The sequence below is a fragment of the Pseudophryne corroboree genome, chromosome 1 (genome assembly GCF_028390025.1).
Source record: "Pseudophryne corroboree isolate aPseCor3 chromosome 1, aPseCor3.hap2, whole genome shotgun sequence".
Classification (NCBI taxonomy): Eukaryota; Metazoa; Chordata; class Amphibia; order Anura; family Myobatrachidae; genus Pseudophryne; species Pseudophryne corroboree.
In genome coordinates, this window is record NC_086444.1 from 1,193,507,173 (window position 1) to 1,193,514,158 (window position 6,986).

Here is a 6,986-nt window from a genome sequence, read left to right on the forward strand (position 1 = left end):
TCCAATCCATTTTTAAATGCATTTACAGAGTCCGCCATTATCACCTTCTCCGGCAGGGAGTTCCAAATCTTTATTGCCCTTACTGTGAAGAACCCTTTCCTACGTTGTGTACGAAATTTTCTCCCGTCTAGCCTCAGCGAGTGCCCACGTGTCCTATACAGAGTTCTTATAATAAACAAATCCCCTGCAAACTCCTTATAATGTCCCTTTACATATTTGAAGATATTAATAATGGCCCTCATTCCGAGTTGTTCGCTCGGTATTTTTCATCGCATCGCAGTGAGAATTCTCTTAGTGCGCATGCGTAATGTTCGCACTGCGCATGCGTCAAGTAACTTTACTAAGAAGAAAGTAATTTTACTCACGGCTTTTTCGTCGCTCCGGAGAACGCATTGTGATTGACAGGAAATGGGTGTTACTGGGCGGATGTACGGCGTTTTAGGGGCGTGTGGCTGGAAACGCTACCGTTTCCGGAAAAAACGCAGGCGTGTCTGGAGAAACGGTGGGAGTGCTTGGGCGAACGCTGGGTGTGTTTATGACGTCAGCCGGGACCGAAAAGCACTGAATTGATCGCACAGGCAGAGTAAGTCTGGAGTTACTCAGAAACTGCTAACTCGGTTTTGATCGCAATATTGCGAATACATCGGTCGCACATTTAAGATGTTTAGATTCACTCCCAGTAGGCGGCGGCTTAGCGTGTGTAACTCTGCTATAATCGCCTTGCGAGCGATCAACTCGGAATGAGGGCCCATGTCTCCTCTTAGACACCTCTTTTCTAGTGTATACATATTTAACCTAGTAAGCCTTTCCTCGTAGTCCAGAGTCTCTAACCCTTTAATCAATTTAGTAGCTCGCCTTTGAACTCTTTCGAGTTCCCAGATATCTTTTTTATAATGTGGTGCCCAAAATTGAACACAATATTCCAAGTGCGGACGTACCAATGATTTGTACAGTGGCAGGATTACATCCTCGTCCCTTGTCTCTATGCCCCGTTTCATGCATGCAAGCACTTTAGTTGCCTTCTTTTCTGCATTTTGACATTGTGTACTGTTATTAAGCCTAGTATCTACGAGCACCCCCCAATCTTTATATATCCAGTCAAATAAGGCAGCACAATCATTCAAAACAATTTCAATTTTCAACAGTCCTGGTGCCTTCCGTAGGTAACCCCTTGCTCGGTTCCAACAATATGCAGTCAATCGGCGTCACTCAGATAATGAAACAGCATACAACGCCACACAAGCACACACACATCACAAAGAAAATTTTATGCAAGTTGTATTCAGGGCCGGTGCAAGATTTCTCAGCACCCTAGGCAAAACTTCAGCCTCCCTCCCCCTCCACGCTCCTCCCCATTGGCCAACACAGGAAATAAAAAAAAAAACACATTGGCATCCACAGGAAAAATAATGACAAAAACATTGGCCCCTTTCAGGAAAAAACAAAAAAACACTTTGGCTTCCACAGGGTAAAAAAAACACACACATTTGCCCTAACAGGAAAAAACCCCACTATGCTCCCCAGTACATAATTAGCATTTACCCCTTTATTACTGACAGAACAGCAAATGAATGTGCTCCTGCTAAGTACAAAGGGGAAATGTGATGGCTTCTCCAACATATGCGCAAGGCCCTATCTTAAAGTATCAAAATGATTATTATTGTTTACTTATATAGTGCCACTAATTTGCACAGCGCTGTACACATAACATCAGAATTCATATCACTCCCTGTTCCACTGGAATGGGAGTGATAGTCCCTAAAAAGCAAACACACACACACACACACACACACACACATATCCACATAACCTTCACATATGTTTTTGAAGTGTGGGAGACTGGGAGGAAACCGGAATACCCAGAGGAAACCCACACAAACATAAAAAGAACATGCACACTCCACACAGACAGGCCATGACCAGGAATTGAACTCATGACTTGAGTGCTGTGAGGCAGTAATACTTACCCTATGCCACTGTCCCGCCGATTGGATTATAACGTATAAAAAATGTTGCAGACTGTATAGAGAATACACCCTACAGCAGGTTGGGAAATGGATCCTGGCACTTAGGATGCCAGTAGTCAGAAGAATGACAGCAGCATCCTGCTGATTAGAATCCCAGCACCTCGTAGGAAAGTATGCTAACCCTCTACCCTCCCCTACCTGCAGCCTAACCCTCCCTTCCTACAACCTGACCCTAAACCTCCCCTGGTTCCTAACCCTATCCCCCTCCCCATACCCCCCACAGACTAACTGAAACCCTCCCCAGCATACTTACATTCGGTATGTTGACTCTTGGGATTCCGGCGTCGGGATTCTGAGCGTTGTCGGGCAGCACATTTGTTTAGTGTGTGCAGTTAGATTTCATTACTAATATATGGCGAAAAAATAGATCATGACAAACTGACAAATACGTTTTCTGAGCAGCAGGTACGGATGTCTTGTTCAGTACACTATCTTGTGATATACTATGTTGGTTCGTTAACAAACAGTTTTTATGTTGCAAATATAGGGAAATGTGGAACTACAAGTCCAAGCATATCCTGCCAAAAAGTAGCATGTCATACTGGAAAATGTAGTTCCATATCAGCTACAGGCGACACATGGAAAAAAAAACACTACCTACTTGCAAGGAGGAGAAACGGTCAGATGGAGAAGCAATAAGTCAGCATCCATCACAGTCTATGGACCTACAGGTGTTCCGTAGCTCTGTAGTACAAAGTAAAAAAAAAAAGGCTGTAGTAGTATCACATGCTGGTGCTGGTCTCACAGTGATGGTGGTGGGAGCAGGCTGCAGATGCATAAACCACTGGACTACCAGGGCACTTCCTCTAGATGAGGCGGCCCAGGACATAAGTGACAGAGCGGCCTGGGGGGTATGTGACATCCTGCCCCCCCCCCCCCCCCCCCCTACACCCCACCCCGAGCAGCCTGTTGCTGTATTAAAAATTACAAAAATAAAATAAAATGATCCTCCTAAACAGCAGGGGGGGGGATGGGGGGGTGCTCGGTGCTGCCATTGAATCTGCCTATACTCTCCTCAGGCCTCTAGTGATACAGTATATGTGCAGGGAACTTTTTTAACAGGGTGTGAGGTATGGCAATACAGGTACTGGATGTATCACAATGAGCCCTGTAGTACACACACACAACCACCCACACTGAGGCCCACACACACACTCATACTGAGACAAACACACAGTGATACTGAGACACACACACACACACACACTGACACTCATATTGAGGCAGAGGAACACATACACTCATACTAAGACTGAGACACACTCCCGCTGACACCAATACTGAGGCAAAGGCACACACCCACTCATACTGAGACACACACACACACACACACACACACTCTGACACTCATACTGAGACAGAGGCACACACTCATACCGAGACACACACAGTGATACTGAGGCCCCCACACACACACAGACACTCATACTGAGGCAGAGGCACACATACCATCATACTGAGACACACACACAATCATACTGAGGTACACACTTATACTGAGGCAGAGGCACACACACATACTGAGGCACACACACTCATACTGAGACACACACTGACACTTATATTGAGGCATAGGCACACACACACACACACACACACACACACACACACACTCATACTGAGACACACACACTGATATTGAGACACACAGACACTCATACTGAGACACACAGATAGCCTACCACAGTAGTTACCTCCAGCTTAAGTCACAAGAGCCAGTCTCTGAAAGAGCAGGCATGCCAGGCAGCAGAGCCACAGACAGACCGTCGAGGACCTGACATACTTGGGGGCGTGGCCTAATCACGGAGGTGTGGTCACGCCCCTTTAAAAAAAAAAAAGCATCAAGCAGCAATGGCATGGAGCCGGCCCGACAGAGAGGGGACACGGGACCGGGCGAGGGGGAAACCACCTCTCTGCTCCCCTGCACAGCGGTGCGGTGGTGAATTAAAAAAGACTCACTGGTGGATCCTGGGACTCTGGGTAGTGGGTAGTGCATCAACTGCCTGTCACTGTCAGTCAGCTTAGCAGCGTTGCAGGACTACCCGCAGCGCTGCTATGTGTGTCCATGCCGCCGGGTGCCCTGCTGCTGCTATTGCATGGCTACAGGGCCGAGTGGGGGGAGAGGGAGGGGGCGGCTTACTGTCAAAATGACCAAAATGCTCCTGGCAGCCTCAGCGTACCGCCCACTCAGGTCCCGGCGCCCATAGGCAGCTGCCTAATGGTAGCTCCGGCCCTGGTTGTATTTATTGTGATAGATTAGAGAATAGATTAGAGAAAAAATATGAATTTTACAGGGAAATGAATCGTACCTTTACAGTTCTGCTAGGTAAACCACAAAATCAACATTTCCATATATTAATTAAGGAATAATTCCCTATTTAGACGACACTATCAAAGAGTACAGGCAGCTGTAGGTATGCCCCCCATGTTTATGACCCTTTCCTACAGTAAGTGGATGAAGGACAAAAAGAGTAAACCGCAAAGCTTGAGAGTAACTTGCTGTGATATTACTAACCTAGAATCTATGGGGTCTATTTACTAAGCTTCAGGTGGAAATAAAGTACCAGCCAAAAGGCTCGTAACTGCCATGCCACAGGCTGGATTTGAAAAATGACAGTTAGGAGCTGATTGGCTGGTATTTTATCTCCATCCACTTTATCTCAGTCCAAGGCTTAGTAAATATTCCCCTATGTGTGTGAATAAACAAACTGGTTGCCTTCATGGCCATTCATTGCTATGATGCAGCAACACTACAGTACCAGTGTAATGTATTTATTTATTTTTTCATTTTTTTTTATTATTAATTTAAAATTATTTTATCATTTAAAATAAAAAACTGTAGCCACATTCCTGGTGCCTCATTACTTGTCACTGCACAACTTATGTACCAGGAAGCTGCAGTTATACTGTAGGTGCACAAATTACGCGACCACCCTTCATCTCCTCCCACGTCAGCATGATCGAGGCAGTGCAGCAATATACTGTAAGAGATGAATTTCCATCCTACTAACATGGGATGCATTCAGCAAACAGGCGTTCGGGGATGCTTGCAGTCAGAATCCCGACACTGGTCGGAAGACCGGCGCCGGAACTCTAACACCGCTGACAATGCAGATGCCGCAATCCGACTGTCAGCATCTCGAACGTAAGTATGCCAGGGCTGGATAGGATTAGACCGGGGTGTGTGTGGGGTGGGGGGGGGGGGTGTTAGGTTTAGGCAGTATAGGGGAGGTCAGGGTTAGGCTGCGAGGGGGGGGTTAGGGTTAGGCACTAAGGGGGTATGGTTAAGGTTAGGCTGCGGAGGGCTTAGTTTTAGGCACTAATGGGGGGGTTAGGGCTAGGCTGCAGGGGCAGAGGGTTAGGGCTAGGCTGCAGATAGGGAGGGTTAGGGGGTAGGGGAAGAGGGTTATAATACTTACCTAGCAGGTGTCGGGATTCTGTTCATCAGCATGCCGCTGTCAGTTTTCTGACTACCAGCATCTGTAATTTCTCACCTCAGTGCAGTCTTATTACTGATGCAGTACTCCTACTGGTAACACTGAATGCTTGCCCATATGCAGTGGCGTAAGTTTGTCCCAGTTGCCCGGAGGCAAGATAAATATTGGTGCACCCCCTATTTCCACGGCTGTACCTACCTCTGTGTCGTCAGTGCACTCCTCATCCATAAGTAATATAATACTATACTATCCATCCATCTACATTGTATACCTGTGGTGTTTTTTTTTCTTCATACTAGTTTAGCAGTCTGCTGACAGTGTCCACCAGGTCCGTTATACAGTATATTATATATATAAGCAGCAGTACGGTAGGCCACGGCTGTACCTACCTCTGTGTCGTCAGTGCACTCGTCGTCCATAAGTAATATAATACTATACTATCCATCCATCTACATTGTATACCTGTGTTGTTTTTTTTTCTTCTTCATACTAGTTTAGCAGTCTGCTGACAGTGTCCACCAGGTCCGTTATACAGTATATTATATATATAAGCAGCAGTACGGTAGGCCACGGCTGTACCTACCTCTGTGTCGTCACTCGTCGTCCATAAGTAATATAATACTATACTATCCATCCATCTACATTGTATACCTGTGGTGTTTTTTTTTTCTTCATCCTAGTTTAGCAGTCTGCTGACAGTGTCCACCAGGTCCGTTATACAGTATATTATATATATAAGCAGCAGTACGGTAGGCCACGGCTGTACCTACCTCTGTGTCGTCAGTCACTCGTCATCCATAAGTAATATAATACTATACTATCCATCCATCTACATTGTATACCTGTGGTGTTTTTTTTTTCTTCATCCTAGTTTAGCAGTCTGCTGACAGTATCCACCAGGTCCGTTATACAGTATATTATATATATAAGCAGCAGTACGGTAGGCCACGGCTGTACCTACCTCTGTGTCGTCAGTCACTCGTCGTCCATAAGTAATATAATACTATACTATCCATCCATCTACATTGTATACCTGTGGTGTTTTTTTTTTCTTCATACTAGTTTAGCAGTCTGCTGACAGTGTCCACCAGGTCCGTTATACAGTATATTATATATATAAGCAGCAGTACGGTAGGCCACGGCTGTACCTACCTCTGTGTCATCAGTGCACTCGTCGTCCATAAGTAATATAATACTATACTATCCATCCATCTACATTGTATACCTGTGTTGTTGTTTTTTTCTTCATACTAGTTTAGCAGTCTGCTGACAGTGTCCACCAGGTCCGTTATACAGTATATTATATATATAAGCAGCAGTACGGTAGGCCACGGCTGTACCTACCTCTGTGTCGTCAGTGCACTCGTCGTCCATAAGTAATATAATACTATACTATCCATCCATCTACATTGTATACCTGTGGTGTTTTTTTTTCTTCATCCTAGTTTAGCAGTCTGCTGACAGTGTCCACCAGGTCCGTTATACAGTATATTATATATATATAAGCAGCAGTACGGTAGGC

General features: G+C 45.5%; 1 protein-coding gene across 1 annotated transcript in view; it reads right to left on the reverse strand.

The window, feature by feature from the left end:
- Window positions 1-2,647, reverse strand: part of LOC135016964 (uncharacterized) — a 315,998-nt gene extending 313,351 nt beyond the window's left edge. The window contains exon 1 of the mRNA XM_063952910.1: window positions 2,629-2,647. The gene's annotated coding sequence lies outside the window, so the exon portion shown is untranslated. The remainder of the gene's footprint in view (window positions 1-2,628) is intronic.
- Window positions 2,648-6,986: the final 4,339 nt, after the last annotated feature.